The sequence below is a fragment of the Passer domesticus genome, chromosome 4 (assembly GCF_036417665.1).
Source record: "Passer domesticus isolate bPasDom1 chromosome 4, bPasDom1.hap1, whole genome shotgun sequence".
NCBI classification, from domain to species: domain Eukaryota; kingdom Metazoa; phylum Chordata; class Aves; order Passeriformes; family Passeridae; genus Passer; species Passer domesticus.
Window position 1 is genome coordinate 20216353 of NC_087477.1, and position 15217 is coordinate 20231569.

General features: G+C 34.7%; 1 long non-coding RNA gene across 1 annotated transcript in view; it reads left to right on the top strand.

Moving 5' to 3' along the window:
- Nucleotides 1-15217, top strand: part of LOC135298676 (uncharacterized) — a 218709-nt gene that overhangs the window by 197614 nt on the left and 5878 nt on the right. The window contains exons 27-28 of the long non-coding RNA XR_010360709.1: nt 1584-1777; nt 9990-10067. This is a non-coding gene — a long non-coding RNA (uncharacterized LOC135298676). The remainder of the gene's footprint in view (nt 1-1583; nt 1778-9989; nt 10068-15217) is intronic.

The window sequence follows — 15217 nt, forward strand, 5'->3', positions numbered from 1 at the left end:
GATGAAAACTCTCCAGATTTATTCCCAGATTTTCACTTATTTTAGTAATTGCGTATAGGCTCTACTTGCAGACTCTCTGCCTTAGATCTTTGGTAGGAAATAGAATGCCTCCTGCAGAAATGTAGATGTGGGGTCTGATATATCTAGACATCAGGCTATATTTACATCCATCATCTGAGAAATCATCAGCAAAACTATATAGATGGGGAGAGAGTAACTCAATCTCCTTTTTAGATTATTTACTAGCTGTTTCTGTGGGGTCATAGAGATGGGTTACAAAAGTATGCATTTGATCAAGGTCCTAGGGAGAACAGGTTTTAAGTCAGGAAACCCAGCAAAATTCAGGCATAAATTAGAGTTAAATGCACAAAATCCATGCTGTAGGCATCTTCAGAACACAGAATTTCAAATCCTGAGCGATGCAGCTTGATCTTCTCCATGTGTCATAGCTGGATTCTCTGATGAATCCTGTTTTGGGTCTTTTTTAGGAATCCATCAAGAGGAGTCTAAAAATCCTGTCTATGGTAAATAATTAAAAGGTGGTAATTAAATCTGATGTTTTGTTTTTATGAACATCTCACATTTTATGAGACTCACAACATGCTGTAGATATCTGAAGGGGTTGTTGTATTTTCAAAGTGCAGCTGACAACTCTCTGACACTCATGCTGCTAATTACCTGGCTGAGAATGGATGTTTCTAACTTTTGACAATAAATTAATGAAACTGCTTTGCTAGTAATTCAAATGTTCATGTTCTCTTTCTTAAGTTTAGAAAACACTTACCAGTCGTGTTTGATTTGATTCACTACTCTGTTTCACGGGAGGAACTGCAGTGTATGAGTTCTATAAACTGAAAAAGTGAGAAAGAACCACCAGCGAAAATGGTTTATTGCCCATTAACACAGAGAAAACTCTATGCTACATGAGATGGTCCAACTTGTAACAAAGTTGTTTATCACACATCCTTCTTTGATTCTCTTAGAAGTTGATTTTTGTTAGTATGTTGTCTTAGGCCACTACTTCAAGTGAAAAGCCACAGGATAGAGATAATATCCAATTACTTTTTAGGCTGAAAATAATTTCTGTTAACATTGGAAAAAAAGGCATAGGAAGCATCACACCAGCTTTAAAAGGACTTACAATATTACAAAGGATATTGGAGTGCTATGAACCAGCTTTTAATGTGTGCTTCCTCACTAAGGCAGAAAATTGCACTGGGGAAAAAATACCCAACCTGTTTCTGCTCCATTGCAACAGTTTCACAGATGATGCTATGCTTTGAATTTTTGTTGGAGAAAGTTTAACATTACTAACACTTTGACTGTGTTGATGAGTTCTAATATAAAATGTTAATTAAAAATCAGTTTGGTTGCATATGTGTCTATGTTTAAGAGGAGTCTGATATTTTCATAAATTATTCTGAGACATTTCTGCTTCTTACCAACAGCACTGATTTCATCGCAGGAGCACAAGTGCAATTTTTAGAGTATAAGAATGGGGAAAATTGCCTTTTTTTTTTCCTTCTTCATTACAATCACCATCATAACAGTTTCCTGGTTTACCAATCCCATTCTTGTTACAGTTTCTGTCACAGAAATAAGAATGGAACTGTAATGCCAATGCAGGCTGTGAAATGATGAGTGAGTTACTGGAATGTGATGGTCTGGAATCCACTTATGGGTTTTCCTACCTAGAGAGAAAAGAGAACTGGCAATCAAAAGAGAAGTACTGAATAAGGCAGAATGACGTATTTCACTATAAGAAGTGAGTGGGAAGGTAAGAAAGTAATTTTTGGGGTGGGAAAATTTCCTTGAACTACTCTTTTGCTTGTCCCCTGTCGATTTTATTGTCAAAGCTGATGCATTTGCCAACAAGCCTCCTAAAGAACAGTAGCAATGACCATGTTACTGCAGTTCCAAAAACAACAACCAAAAGTCCAAAATAAGTTAATGTCCTGTACAATTGTCATTTTAGTTATAGTAACTAAGGGATTTGGCTCAGGGTACATTCATGTCCTTCCCTAATCTCTTCTCAGAAACATTTCAATTACTTCATTATATGTTATAACTCTTGCTGTATGTTGGCAGATATATTCAAGTAGCTATCATTGCTGATTGAAAACTTATGGCCATTTAAGACTCAATTAAATGTAAAAACAATAATTGGGGTTATTTGATTTATGAGGTTCACCCCAAATTTACAGAGTTATAAAAGAGATATGAATTTGACTGTTTAACGGAATCCTGTTGTTATTTGGTAGATAGCACTCATGGAATGCTAAGTATCACTTTGTTCCATGTGCTATAGGCAATTGCTTCATCTAATTTAATGTGTTGAAACAGTTGAAATAGTTCTGTAGGTGTTCCTTGCCTTTACTTGTTTGCTCTGCATTTTATTTGATGCTTCCAGTTTACAACATGGCATTGTCTCAAAGTGTTTCATATAATATTGACTTGTCTTAGACATTCTGCACAATTTTATACTGGCAGCAGTAGTTCTTCCTCACATTTCCTGTCTGCCCAATCTTTCTCTGGCCTTTATGAGAGACATTTTATTAACTGTCCATTTTGAAACACATCAGAAGAACAACATTCTGTAATCTGAATCTTTAAGAGCAATTTTTGCTTTGTCTCTCCTGGCCCAATTCTCCAAATTCTAGATGCTTAAAAGTATCACAGCCAAAGCACTACTGTTATTATTTAAATGATATTACAAGTTTCAGTCATGTAATTGCCACAAGGACAATGATTTCAACAAATATGCCATTTTTCAGCAGTGGGAAAGGAGAAAACCCCATGCACTCAGAGGAGTCTTGTAAGTGAGTTACCTGTTGATGAACTCTGCATGATTTCCTCATGGTAATCTCGGGCGAAGATTAAAAAAAAAAAAACCCTAAAAAAAAAACACTACAGTTTTGCTATACATCTCAGTACTTCAGTGAAGGTGATTTGACAGCATCTCTATGAAAGACCAGATGGTGGAGGAATACTCTGAAGTGTGTTCTTTTCTTTCCCTCCGGTAGATTGTTTCATTCCAGTGGATAATTGATGCAGAAGGGAAATTCATAGCATAGACTGCTTTCTATAAACATCAAAAATGTTTGAGAGGGAAACAAATCTATTATTTTAGGGGAGAGGAGTTGAATGCTGTTTAAAAGGTGTCTCTTATCAGCCATTTTAGAGAACTATTGGGCAAATGAGTAGAAAGCTACTGATTATGATTTTTAAGTTCAAACTCTTGCTGTCAGCCCATAACATTCCATATATTCATGTGTGCATATATGAAACACAGAATTTATTTTCTGTCTAGGTAATGCTTTAACAATTAGGAGCAATGTAATTAAGGATATATTGGAGCAAAGATCTCTCTAGCTGGACACCTGTATATCATGATACTGCTTGGACAACTGGGGTTACATAATTTATGCTCTAAAAGAAGTTCAAATAACATTCCCAAATAAGTATTTTAATGCTACGCGTACCTCTGTAATTAGGCAGCCAAATCTTGCAACTCTAATATTCAAAATACTATCCAAGTTTCTTTCTAAAGCTATAGTAGTATTCTTGTTCCTGTGTCTTTATAATACTGAGAGTAGACCTTTCTTCAAAACAAACAAACTTCATTTATGCAAAAAGCTGCAAACCATAAAGCTTCAGCAAGTTAAAATATTAGTTAAACAGGAAAAAAGATCAACTTGTTCTCCTTTAAAATGAAAATATATGGACATTGAATGCAATGATGGGTTTAACCAGAAACTATACAAAGCAGAAACAATATAAAATATGCTGCTCTAAATTAAATGGTTTGCTGAAACAAAATCACTAGTTTCCTAGGCCATTTTCAGAGAAGAAAACAGAATGATATTTTCTGGATCACTTAAATAAACATGGGTAAAAAACACTTTGTGTCTGAACCAGGGGAAAAAAATATGCAATGAAGCAGCAAATCAGATAAACATGTAATTGTCTTGAATGTTGATGGATGATTTCCCATGGTACCAAAAGGATGTGCTTGGGTGTGTATTTCACTCTTACCATTGCTGTTGATAATTTTATCAGGTGTAAGGTATCATATTGTTTCAGTGTATAAAAATGTGCATTTTAAGACTAATTAAAGTAAATCGTGGCTTGAATACATGAAAATTTGTTTTAGTAAGAAAACAAATCACTTAATATAATAGCAAAGATGTTTTCATTATCTTTCATATTTCTGAGTTCTGAGCAGTGTTTCATACGTGAAGAAAATTTTTTAACCTTTAGCTCTTTCAAGTTTGGGGCTTTGGGTGCTTTTTTGGCATCCAGCTTGAGATATTTTTGCTTTTGCCCTTGTCCATGTTGAATTGCTGGTGAATTTTCTACCTAGTTATACAAAGTGTTTTTTAAAATGCTGAAAATGGGATGGCTTTTTAAATCATACACCCTGCTGCTTTCTGGGGAGGCAGGGAGAGTTTTATTCTTAATGGTTCTGGAATTCAGCTGGAGCCACTGCTTTTTGCAAGCTTGGGCAGGTGCTGGGTGACTGCTCATGCTGAACAGCTTCAAGTTGTTACCAGTCAGAACTATCCTATCATATCTTAAATGCTAAGATGATGTTTTCTCAGTCCATTTCTGCATAGCTCTACCCTTTATGCTGCAGTTAGATCCCCCTATAATCAAAGGTCACAACCTGTGATACCACGATGTGGTCAAGATATGCAAACATTGACTTTTTAATTGGGATCACTTTATAAATGTTAAAATGTTTATGTGTTTGATTGTTCATTAATTCTCTTGTAGTAGTTCTTGTTGAGGCAAAGCTGTACACATTTAATTATTTCAGGTTTTTTTGATGAATCAGTCCCTCCAAAGTGGTAATTAATTTAGATGGCATTCTCTGAACTCTGAACTCCTTGCAATATATCATTTTTTTGCTGCTGCACTGAACAGGAAAGTGGAGTTTTGGCAATGCCACATAAACAGAAGTCATTAATCATCTCTATGTGAAGCCTGTGTGTACACAACCAAATCTAGCACTACTTCTTACTGCATCTGATATCACAGAGTAAATGTTACAAACAAAAGGGTCAACTCAACTGAAATCTAAAGTATTTTGTCTAAAAGTATAATTGGTGTTATTTCCTAAAGGAATGACACTTTAAAATGTGAGGCTCTGTTACCTGCACACAGTTGTATCTAAAGTCTGAACTATTACTGTGTTTTCAAAAGGTTTATTAACAACCTTGACTTGGGCTAAGCTGTTGTCTCAGGTCCCACACATACTATAATATCTTTCTGTGTGAAAGAGTGAAACTGTGAGTATCCCAGCAACAGGAGTAAAACAAAAAACTTTTCATTCAATTAGCATCTTATCAAGGAAGAATAAAACTGGATGACACAGATCTATGGGAATTTGAGAGATATAACTGGACTTTTATAGAAAAGGTTCATCTTCTTGTCCACAAAAGGGATTACTTAAATCACTGTTGATCTTTTCCTCTCAATTATTTGTTTAACCTTTTACACCTTTAAATAGTCTGCAAGAATAAAAGCTTCACCATTCCCTCCTGTGCTTCACTGTTTCTCAAATGACAAAAGCTTTTTAACTCTCAGGCACCATTACTCCCATTTGTTATAGAGGTACTCTGATATGCATTTTGGTAATTTTGTCTTCTTGTAAGTCACTCTTCAGTAAAAGAAGATTAAATATTTTTTTCCCCACTATGAACTTCTAATGCACCAAGTCATCTGATCCTTTCTGACTTCTTGAAAACAGAAGCCAGCAGTACATGACAGATAAAAGGGGTATGGAAGAAATTTTGCCTCTATAATAACTCCCTTTGTGGAAAAAAAAAAAGAACCTATTTTCTAGTTGCAAGTGGAAGTTCTGTGAGCTGCAGAGGAGTGATATAGAAGCAGATGATAGCAGTCTTCTCTTTATAAGCCTTTCTCCTGAGTCTTATGAAGAAATTAATTGAAAATGCAAAGAGACAGAGAATATTGTTTCCTGTGTGGTTTCATATGTCCTGTGATGTACCAGCAGGAACACTCACCCTCAGATTTCTGCAGTCTACTAGAAAATGTGTATTTTGTGCAAAAGTTTTTTCTGTTTTCTAATAATATCGGTTTCCTGCTGCATTTTACTATTTATTGGTCACATTACAATACCACTGAAAACTCTCAGGTAAGCTTTGAATTGTATTTGTTGCAGTATATATGTAAATATCTATCCATGAAGACATTAATAAAGCAGAAGCTACTTGTTTTTCTACAGAAATAGGAGGCAAGAGATGCCTTTTATTGTGAGCTTTTGACTCATGGCAGAACTTGCAATCTACACTTCCTGCCCAAACCATCAACAAATGTACAGGTGTACAGAAAATAACATTTCTTATACAGTGAACTGAAGACACCAAATGCTTTGCCATAAAAACACTGAGAAAAAACTCAATTTTTTTTTTTTTTTTTTTTAGCATTGCAAGGAAGTCTTTCTGGCATAAGACTACTCTTTTTTGCCTTTGTGGAATCTGTGTGTAGATACAGAGAAATGAATTATCACTCTGTGTGTACTGTTTCCATACCCATGCAAATCTTGTTGCAAATTAGATGAGAAATAGATAAAGCTACTGATTTCCAATCAGCTTATGGAGTCTTTTATTCTGTGTTGATCATACTTTGAATTTATTTTCCAGCTGTTTCATACTTTTTTCTCCTTACAGTCAAGGAGAGGGAACTCCCACTGACAGATTTACCAGTTGTTTTTGGTGTTGCCTTGACTGGTTATAATCTCAGTAGGGGATATTACTCCTTCATGAATTATTAAACCCTAATACAGTTTGTAGTATTGTGAGATTTTATTAAATCTGACAGATGGCTGTTCTGTTCTTCTGAGCCTTGGTTATCTTTCTAAAAAAACTCCTAGGTGTCTGAATATATCTAGACTTCAGCAAATAAAACCACAGAACCTTATCGTTGGGATAATCTTTACAAACTTTGCCTGGGCTCTTGTGACCCATAAACCTGCATGCTGTAAAATAACCTTTACTGTGTGTTCTCAGTGCAGGTTTCCCTGCAGTTACACTGTAAAAGTGAGGTTTCATTTCATATGTATGCAATTTTCTGCTTGAACAGATGAATGTGAGGGAATAGCAAAGCCATAGAAAGAACTAAATTACATTTATCAGGTACTTTCAGTTGATTTCCTTACAATTTGCCCATTAAATAACTTTAAGAGGTACCTCTGACACTCTTTTTAAAACTATTTATTAATATGAATATTTTTATGGGTTTGATGCATACCTTAACGACATTTATGTCCAGATGGGGGACTCAGATCAAGAAAAGTATGTTAGCAAGGAGGGTTTTGTCTTGATTTTTCAGAGGAAGATTTTCAGACATTAAGAATGTATCTATGCATTTTAGGCAGTAAAACAGAAATAAGCAGTGTGAACCTTTACAAGATCAATAGAAGTTTTAAAATTAAGACATTCAGCATGGGAAGCCAAGGCCAAAGTTAAAACAAAACCTGGGACATTCTGGAGGACCTTGCACAATTGCCTTGTAAAGCCTTTTATAAAAGAGCTTAATTGCATTGCTCTCTGCTGGTAATAGAAAAGATTGCAGTCTGATGTTTAAAATCTGGAGAAAAAAAAAATCCATCTGGTATAAGATCTGGAGAAGAATTCAGCAGAATGTTTCTGGCTTTGGCATCCAAATAGGATGCTTGGGATTTATTTTTTCTCTGCAAATGGGATGTTCCCTTCCTTAGTGCAAAAAGAAACCTCTCACAGCTACATAGGCTGGTGAGGGAACTGTTGTGTGGAATTAGGAGGAAAAGGTCTGCTGGGGTCTGGTGCTACAGATTTTTTTTCTAGTTGTTTTAATTTTTCATTCCAAATGAATACACACATTGAGGGAAAAAATCCCCAAAACGCAACCTTTTCCCCCATTGAACTATGTTGGGAGTTATTTCACTGTTGTCTGGGGTTTCATTCACATAATTTTTCTGATTAAACTTCAATGTGTGCTTTGTGCTACTGAAGCCAATGGCAACAATGAATCTTGTTTATATGTGTTAGTATCTTAAAATGAGGCAGGAATTAAATTCTTAGCTGATATGTGCATGGGAAAATCTTAAAAATTCCCCCACTCATATTTAGGTACTAAATATTTAGGTACCAAGTTTCAGATACCTGTACCTGAGGGTCTACAACAGAGATGGGGAGGGACAAGAGCAGATATTTGACAGGACAAAAGTTTCAAATTGAAAAAAGTAGGTTTGGATTAGACTCTAGAAAGAAACATTTTTACTGTGAGGGTAGTGAAGCTCTGGACCAGGTTGCCCAGAGAAGTGGTGGTTGCCCCATCCATTGAAGTGTTCAAGGCCAGGTTGGAGGGACTTCTGGGTGACTTTAAAGTCTAGTGAAAGATGTTCCTGTCCATGCCAGGGGTGGGAACTGGATGATCTTTAAGGTCCCTTTCAACACAAACAATTCTCTGATTATATAATTAGGTGCTTAAATTCTGCTGCCACCACTTTGGTTAGATGCCTCTCAAGGCTCACACATCAACTGATGGGGAATCCAATGCCCAAGAAAATTCTGTGGAAGAAGGCTTGACTGAATCTGAGTAGAACTCTCTTTACCAATGGTGCTTCCTTTATCTTTCCACCTTTAATCTTTTTTACATTCCTAGAAAGTATCCAGACTCAGAGGAAGGCAAAATAATCAGGTTTTTTTATGGGATAATTGCCTACCTACTGTCTTTTTTCTGTTCCTCAATTCACTGGTTTCAAAGAAAACATACAGGCAGCATAATAAAATTAGTCTGGGCAGTGAATGGTACCATTGTGCATTGCAATGCTGACTGCCAGCTTCTCAAAGTATCTCTTGAAGTAAATATGATCTATACATTTTGAGTGAAATTGATTACCATGCTTACAGGAGTTTTAACAGAGTCTTCTACAGCTTTCTTCAGAGTTGGAACAAACATCAGCAAAAATTAGGAGAAAGGTAGCCGGCAACTAAAGAGACTGTACCTTTAAAAAAAGCCCCAAATTTTATTAGGTTATTATTTATCTTTTTAGAATCTTTGGTAATAAACCCACTGAAGTTACAGTCAAGCTAAAGCTTCAACAGTTTTCTTGTGTATGAGTTTTAGAGGAAAAAACAGTTTAATGAACTTAGCATAAGTCATGCCAATGTAACAGGCTGTATGCAGGCACGGGAAATTTGATTGAACCAGGAAAAACAGCAGAGATTTGAGAAAAGAGAGCACTCAGAGTACAACAAATGAACCTTAAAATATGTTCAGTACCAAAGACTCAGGGATATGGTAAGCTAAAAATGTGTGGTGAAAGTGGTCAGCAAACTAACAGTTTCCATGGCCTGAGTCTGGTTGCTCTTCATTTCAGAGCTTTAGTAAAACAGGTTTTATTTTTAACCTGAAGCATCAGTGAGGAAATAGCAGTCACAAGTTACTGACTTTGTTGACCTTGTTCTGACATGCACAGATTGACCAAATGTGCTGCTTAGGGGAAGTCTTGAGCATGGCTTTGAAAGAGCTTGGTTTCTGTGTAATTGAATTCACTGATTTTTACATGTTAGAATAATTTCAGAGAAACACCTTTCCTTCCATAGAAAGAGCTGCAGAATGTGTGAATTATTCACAGAAGGCAACTGAAGATCAGGTTCATTTTGTGTAAAAAATTAGCTATTAGGTCAGGACTCCTGGTTACTGTAAGATGCACTGCCATTAGTTTTATTCTAGCCACTTCATTAGTGAGTTTTCATGTTGTCCTTCAACAGGATCATGCACACTTAAAAAATCATAAGCAAAAAAAATTGAAGTGCTAATTGTTACAAGAATAGAGCAAGTTAATTCTATGATTTACTATATTTTCCACAAATAAGTCACCTGAACATCTCTAAGTGAAAAAACTGTTCTTTCTTCCTAAGAAAGTATTTTGTTGTCCTAAGTTTCCATTCACACTTGCTTTGTTTTCTAAACTCCAGGTACCTATTGAAAGCCAAAAAGGTGTTGACTAAATCAGAAGCATTGAACTCTGCTTTCTATAGCTTGGAATGATTGAGGTAAGATGCTTAAAGGACTCATTGTGTTTTTAAGGAGACTGTAGCAATACTCTTTTTATCCTAACTTTTCATTAGGATAAATTAGGATTGCTGTGCTCTCACTGTCAGTCATTAATCTGCAATCCCTATTTATATGATATGTTGAAACTGAAAACATATTCTGAAAGCTGTTTAAATACATGTTCCAATCATAACAATGTAAAAATACCCATTACCAAAAAAATTGCATAGAAACACAAAAGATTCCTACCAAATTGTGATTTTAGACAATACACAACTATGTAGATATCCCTAGTGATATATCTGGAGGTTTCCCTAGTCGCCTTGTCCTCCAAAATCAGGGCAGTGGAGAAACAAAAGGATGTATTCTACCTCTACTTCTTGACTAGCAATTGGCAGCTACTGAAATAAACTGGCATGGAAAATAACACTGACCTCAAGTGACTAACAGATGATGCACTTCAATTTTGTGTTTTGCAAAAATGTTTCGTTTTACTTTGAGTGGGATTGAAGATAAAAGGCAGTAATTACCAAGTGTATTTCAAGTGATATATAGTAAAACCCTATTCTTGACTTGGTTCTTGAAGATGTGGCTGGGGCAAAATCTGGTAGATTCTTTTTTCTCAAGTAAGCTCTCTCGGAGACTGATAAAATGGTAGAACCATATTCAGTATATTTCATGAAATACTAATCTTCTTTCTTGTAATTCATTCTTCTGTTGGAAAATTAAGTTTAGTTTTGTTATCAGTGTGTTTCACTTCAGTAGTGAAATGAATATATAAATTTACAATGATATATAAAAAATTCATATGTGCCTTTTGTTGTTTTTTTTTTAAACTCACCACACACTAAGAATTATGATATCTGGAGTAAACCACTGCATATCTATGCAGAGCTGGAGAAATCTCCAGAGATTTCCAGCATCAAAGGTCACTTTTTCTTCTTCTAGCTTACTGACCTTTCCATCAATTTTCCCTTCTATTAATTTTCATAATTTAGTTGCATGATTAAATACTGAGAGCAAAGTTAATAAAAAAACCCCTTAGTTTTGTAAAAAAGGACTTTGTGGTGACTAATAAAGCCAGTTCCGCAGATGACTGCTACTGCCATTCTCAGAAAACAAAAATGACATACTTTTGTCGTATACTATACATCCAATGATATTTATAAAAAACTTATAATAATGAACAAACAATAAATTATACGATAATAGACAAGAATTAGAGTCAAGTAATCACTTTTACTCTGCCTCTTGGCAGAGTTGGGGTAACAGAAGAAAAAGGGTTAGGGTAGATTCAATATTTATTTCAGAGAATAGACCACAGAAGTTCAAATTAGTGCATGTTTTGGATATGCTACTGGGTTGTTGAGATGAAAGGGTGCATTTGTCAACATTATTTTTCTTATGATTTGATTTTTTTTTCAGCATTTTTAGGTGGCTGTTTTAGGAGTGATGCATTAATTTTGTGCATAATATGAGCGATATAGCAGTAATTATGCAGGAAAGCTGATAGGAATATATGGTGGGGTTTTTTCATAAAAAGACCAACCATCTTGACTTTTTATGAGTTTGTACTATGATCCATATTTGCTCATGATGCCAGGAACCATAATCCTGTATAAGAACTTGATTTAAGATTCACTGAAGTCAGTAAACTTTACATACAGTTGAAATTTGTTGGTTTATATTCTGTTTCTAGAATATTATTATTATTATTATTCACTTACTTGTAAGCAAAAATTCACATTGCTATTATTTGTAAGATACATTATTATTTTTTGAAAAAATTATATTTAATTAGAGATATTTCAGTCACATTTTTCCCCAAACTGGGGTAGTTCCTGGATTGCAGCCATGTAAAGGAGTGGGAAATAAGATTCAATACTTTTCTCTGTCATAAAAATGAGTGTGGATTATACATGTCTTCAGATATACACTGAAAGACAAGTCTAGAATAGTTTAGGCAAACTGGATGGATTCGTTCACCACAAGGGAACTGTGGTTGAAAAATATTTCATTTGGTTCATCTTACTTCTTTATTTTCAAATAATAAAAATGTATGTCTTGAAACAGCTTTCACTAGAAAGATTTTTTAATCCAAGATATAATTTCTCATCTAAATGGAAAAAAGGAGCTGCCCAAAATCCCCCTATATCAGGCAGGCTCTGTGCTTGCATCCAAGTCAAGGAACAAAGTCACTAGACCCTTGACTGATCTGAAGCAACACATTAATGAAATTTTTGAGAGGTCATGACTTTTCCAGTAGCAGAATAGAAACTTAGCTCTTCTTTGTCCTGCTGTGAACGTTGATGAAAACCTCTGTTACATCATTCTTTCAAACAAATTCTGGAAACAGGATGGAAAAAAGAAAACCAGAAGCACTACTACAGCTGTTTCCCCTAATTCACCTCTAAATTGGGTTTTCAGTGATAAAGTGATATTCTAATGCAAAGATACTTACTAGACTCTCTTCTTCCCCATCTGCCATCCCCAACAACAGGACATTTCCTGAATGCGAGGGTAGGAACAGCACCCAAGACTAGTTTGGGTTTTCTCGAGAAATCAAAAAGGCCTTATGCTAATGAGAGCTTTTTTCTGGAAATGAGCTCATTACTGTTCATTTTCCTCTGCTTTTAATCTGTTCTTCAAGTGTGTGTCATCTTGAAAAGTTTCAAAAGGCATTTCATGAATCTGCAACAAAAGCAAAATTAAAAAGAAAAGTCTTGTGCTTGTGAAAAGCATAGTCATGCTCCAGTCATGAAGCTGGGAGTTTAATTATTGAAGAGACGAAAGCAGGGATGGGCCACAGATCAGAGAACTGAACTGAGGAAAAAAAAGCAAAATTATATAAAGGGAGAGAAAAACAAAAACTGAGAAACTACAGCTATTAAATTTGTGAAATGAAGTATGTGACAACTACAAATAGAGTATAAATTTTGAATATGCATAATTTCCTGATAATAGTGTGATCTGTCTGAGTTGAGATTATTTTAATGTTGTAGTTTACAGATAAAAAAATTTATTCAGGATAATAGAAGGACAATTTCTAAACAAATCAGAACTTTAACTATTTCACTATTTCAGATTTTTCCTGATCTGACTCCATCTCTGCTGTTCACCAAGTTTAGGATTGACTATACTTTGTTTCAAAGTACTTGCATTTAATACTTAATTTTTATTTACTTGTGCAGGATTTGTTGGAATGACCCAATCTGTCACTTAGATTGCTAGCCAAATTACTTAGTAAATTATTTGCAGAGCTAAACATTAAATTCTAAATAATCCTGTATATAACAGAATACAACCATTATAGTTTATTTTGTTCTCAATATTTCATAGAATTTACAAAGTTTCATTAAATTTAGTTTCTACTACTCTCCATCTAGAAATTTATCCTAAGCAGTTTAAGATATTGTTAACACTGAATTCTTTTCTTTCTTACATGAGGTAAAGGGGTTTTTTTTCTTAAGCAGTAAGAATCCAGAAATAAACATTCTTTCTAGTATTCCTTTTTGTTACTGTACAACATTTCTATTACTTCTGATGACTTGGCATTAGTCATTTTTATGACACTGAAAGCAACATATATGAATGAAAAACGGACTCTCAACCTGTGCAGATAGCAAAAATGATGGTGTAAAAAGGTATCAGAGTTCTTTAAAAATGGTAAAATAGATGCCCTCCGATAAAGCTTTTGTTTGCACAGTGCCTTAACATATAAAAGTAGTGTAATAGAAATAGACTACTAGAAAATAATTGTATAAAGTGATGCAAGTACACTCGGTGCAGCTGGGGTTCTGCTTCCTCAATTGTTTTCACTTAGAGAATTTTGAAATGTGTATACCTTATTTTTGCTCCTTTAAAAGATAATTTTAAAGTATTACCTGCTTTCTTGTAAATCATGTCAGATGACAACTAACCCTTGTAAGACCCTAGAAAATATTATAAAAAAAAAATCTCACTTGCACTTTCATGTTTAGATTAGCTGCCCTTGCTGTCTTTTAGCTCCTCTTAGGTCTTCTGCATACTAAGCAATCACTGGTGCTGCAAGTCACTGATTACTGCAAGTGCAGGAAGTGATGATCTGCCTGTTGGAAAACTGCACAGGGATATATATCCTACATCACCTCAGAATGTTGATACATTCTGCATCCCCCAGGAGCTAAAATAAACTCATAACTCACACCTATTCAAGGGCCATGTGACTTCTCAATGTCCTCTATTAAAGGTCATGATATAATTCAAAATGATAGTCATAAAAATAAGACTTTATGACTTCTGACAGAGAAATACAAAGGTCATAAACTTCATTTAGAGATTAGATTCTAGTAGAGTCTTGGGGAGGTATTGAGTCATGTGATATATATGATTAAATGTACACGTATTTTAAATTCTGCTCCTTCAAATAGAAAATGTGTTTTGCAGCCATTCTAGTACAGGTTAGTGTGCAGCAAAGCTTCCATTTCCTGGAATAGTGGATCTCATTTGAGAGCTATGACTGCAACCAGAAAAATAAATGTCATTGAAATGAAGAATTTTTCTAGAGGGGATAAAATAAATTTTCATCTTTGACTTCTGAAGATGAGTGAAGCTGTCAGTTTTACACTTAAAATCCAAAACATCAATTCAGTTTAAAATTAACTCAAGAGAAGTTCCTGTTTGGACCTTCAAGCTTTCTATTGAAATAGGGATAAACGTAGGTATAGTCAAATATAAAACAGCCAATAGGATTCATTAGAGATTGTATTTTGTAACTTTAAAGAAAAAACTGGGTATTATCATTAGCTTTCATTGAGTAAATGAGAAATAGTAAAAAGGAAGTCTTAGTGCAGAGTATTTTTATAAAGAAATATGAGTATTCCTTTGACTAAAGGTTTAAAATAATGTTTATTCATTGAGAGAAAAATGGTTATGAACTGATTCTAGCCCACTTAGAAAAAAAAATTACAATAAATATGGACATACGATTTTTTTCAGGCTGAGTAATTGAAAGTCAAAATCTAGGTTATAATTTTCCAACCGAGATAGGATATCCTTACAGTTTTTCAAAAATTGAGCTTATGTTATTTGAGATACCTCAATACACATTTAGCCAATAAGCATACTTTTATTTCCAGATGGTGGTTTGATTTATTTAAATGAGATAGGC